The following is a 3,644-nucleotide window of genomic DNA, read 5'->3' as shown; positions in this document are numbered from 1 at the left end:
GAGAATGAACATAATGTAGTCATATATATTGGGCTTTGCTTGTCATTTATTTGGCTGTTGTGTGCATTACATTACTGTTGCTTGAATTCTCTATCATTAGAATAGAACCTTTCACCATCATTCCTCCACCACTTCCACGCTCTCACACATCATTCATTCTTAGCCTTCACCTCTTCGCCATTCCTTCACCACCATTTCTTACTCTCACACTCATCTGAATCACTATCATCATCACCATTCTATACATTTTTACAAGCAACGCACCTCTCATTAACACAACCATGCTACACCCACATCTTCTTCCTCGTTCACTTATCTACAACCCACGCGTAGCTGCCATTTCCGTTCTCAGTTTTCTCCACTCCACTCACCCATGACAGCCCGTCCCATACGGTCACCAACGGGCATCATCACCTTCTCCTACGCATTCCACCTGCACAAATACGCATACACACCAAATTCCAAACACTCTCATTTTGCCCAATTAGCCGCGACTAATCATAGCACATAGATGAATAAGGGAATAGTCGAGCACCGGCGGCAGCGACATTCACGGCGATGGTCATAGACGCTGCGTTAGCGGTGGCGACGTTCACGGTAGTGTTCACAGACGCTGCCAGCGGCTTCTTCAAGGAGAAACGGCCTTGTCTCGCACGCGAGAAGAAGAAACAAGGAAAAGAAGCGACTTATGTGGTTTGGTTCTCGCCGGCGACACCGCCGATGGACTGGCTTCGACGGCGTCGCCTCTCGTCGGTGGTGGGACGTGCGGTGGCGGCACGTACGTTGTGGTGTGCAGTGAGGGGAAGAAGGGCTGCTTGTGCGTAGAGAAGATATGATGCTAATTAGGGTTTTAGTTGGTTTTAGGAAGTGCTGAACTGCTGCGCGCACCATCCTTTCAATCTTCGCACCTCTGCCCACATTGCGCTTTTTTATGTTTTAGGACTTGTTTATTTTCTCCATTGCACCCCCCATTTTAATCTCAGCACACTCCAAGGTACCTTGTTTGTTTTGGGCCTATTTTTGACCCTTTGTTGTTACTGATTGCAACCTATGTTTCACCACACACACCTCTAGTAACTACTTCCTGCACCACCAGGTTTACTAACTCCACCACTCATTTGTGTTCTATTCCTATTTTGGATTTGTTTAATATTTTACTTGTTGCACCCCACCTTTAATAAATACACCTCATTTACTTCATGTACCTCTCACTAATCACTCATGCACTCTCATATTTTATTTTTCACTTTTATCCTTCTTAAATAATTTTCCTTTCATTTATTTATTTATTTATTATTTTTGAAAAAAAAACAAAATATTTGAAAATTATAAAAAATTGCAAAAAAAAGAAAAATCAAAAAAATAAAAATGTTTTCTTTCACTTCATTGTGTCTGTCCGGTCGCTCGCACCGTGTAACACTTATTTTCTAAAAATACCAAAAATAGTTTTCTTTCTCTTTTAGTGCCTGTTCGACCGCTCGCGTCGTGTGACACATATTTCCAAAATACAAAGAAAATATAAAATTCCAAAATATAAAAAACATCAACATTTTCAAACAAACAAGCTTTTTAAGAACTACGTGATCCTTGATTCTCCATTGTGAGATACGTAGGAGCAAGGCCAGTCCTTGTCAGGTTCACTTCCAAAAAACTACGTAACCCTGATGTTTTCCAAACAAGCTTTTTAAGAACTACGTGATCCTTGATGTTTTCCAAATATCTTTTAAAGAACTACGTAACCCTGATTTCTCATTTTTAATGAGAATACGTAGGACCAACGTCAATCCTTGTCGGGCCCAAAAAAATTAAAAAATATTTTTGTTTCTTTTTAGCATATTTTTTGTCTCATTATTTTTGAAGAAAATTAACATTTTGAAAATCACATCAACTTTGCGTTTTAAATTAAAGGTCCCACCCTCAGGCGGGCGCGGTAGGGTGCTAACACCTTCCCTACGCGTAACCGACTCCCGGATTCAAAATCTGGTTTTTTCGCAGACTTGTCTTATCTTTATGGTTTTCCATAGTTTTCCAGAATAACTATGGTGGCGACTCCAAATCTTTTTTTCAAACCCGTTTTCTTTTTTGGTTCGTCGTCCCGTCGCGATTTCGATTGCGACAGTTGATATACCAAGAATTGCCAAATGAAGAAAAGAGAAGAAATGTGAAGATACACAAAATATATTGAATTATATAGGAATCAATGGTCACATGATATAGCACAACTAAAAATACCAAGACCTAGATGAAGAACAAAGAGGAGAAGAAAAGAGAAAAGAGAAAAGAATAAAAGTGTTGAATAGTGTTGTTATATCAATACTTGAAGAGAAAAAAGAAATGAGAATTTTATGTGAGCTTATATTGTCATATCAAATTGTTAGAGTGATTTTGGGTTGTTTGTAAACCATTGTAAATTTTTCACTAAGTTAAGTATACTTTGTGAACGTGATAACTCTCCTGTGTGAAAGATCATTTTGATCATTGTAATTGTGAGTTCTTGATCTCAGGTGGAGATTGAGACAAGATACATGGAGATGTTAAACTCATTGTAATTTGGAGAGGTTTATAGCTGTGGTTCTTGAAGAGGATAAAGTTGTGAACTTGGAAAGGATTGAGTCATTATAACTTGCGAGGTTGATATTCGTGCTAGTTAAAGGATTTGTGTTAATAGACTGAGCATTGTGTGCATTCTTCTCTGTCTTAATCTTTATAATAATTGTGTTTCTTATAACATGTGTGTGCGAAACAATTATAAAATATTTGCTAACTCTATTCAACCCCAGTTCTAGAGCAACTTTACACAACAATATATTGGTGTGTTGTATTTTGAAAAGGTTGACTGAATTAAAAAGATGTTATGATGATATTGTATGTATGTTTAATCTTAGAGTGTGATTGATGTGTTAATAGGTTCTTTATTATGATGTCAATCATTACTAGAGAGGTATTACAAGGATAGTTTGTATATATCAATGTTTAATGAGGAAGTGTTATTTTGATGATACTCTTAATTAAATAGTAAAAAGTATCATGTGATGAAAAGTTAATGGAAATTCCTAACACTAAGTAGAGGGTAAGAGTCATCGACACTTAAGTAAAATTATAAAAATCACCTTCTTGGGAGGTTTTTCATCGACATCTATAGTCGAATGGTTAGAATGTCAGAAATACCAAGTTAAGTTGGTGATAAGTGTTAGTTTCTAAATCTGAATTTAATACAAGTTTTATGAAATTAGTTAATCATTATATACTTGTGATGTATGTGGTGTTCGTGATATGTAAACATATTCATATATTAATTATATTATACGTTTAGTTGAAGCATTACTTCATTTATTAGTTTTTCTTTATCGTGTTTTACTACAAAAACAAATGATTTTATTGTTGTAAAGATAGAGATTTTCTTAAACTTTTTATTTAGTTTTATTTATTTATATATACATATATACCTAGTGTAACGTCCCAATTAAATGATTAAATCCAATTTAATAAAATGTCTCATACATAAATATCCAGAGAGTACGAAGATTTGAGATATGAAGTACACAGTACCCCTAACATATTCATAACAAAAGAAAGAGACTCCACGTGGCCTAAAACAAGATATAGAGTCTCGTCAAGAGCAAGAGAAACTTAAACTACTAAAC

This window comes from Vigna unguiculata, chromosome 10 (assembly GCF_037176805.1).
Source record: "Vigna unguiculata cultivar grain cowpea cultivar isolate G323 ecotype 2 chromosome 10, ASM3717680v1, whole genome shotgun sequence".
NCBI classification, from domain to species: Eukaryota; Viridiplantae; Streptophyta; class Magnoliopsida; order Fabales; family Fabaceae; genus Vigna; species Vigna unguiculata.
The sequence above is the reverse complement of the archived record's forward strand: the minus strand, read 5'-3'. Positions refer to the sequence as shown.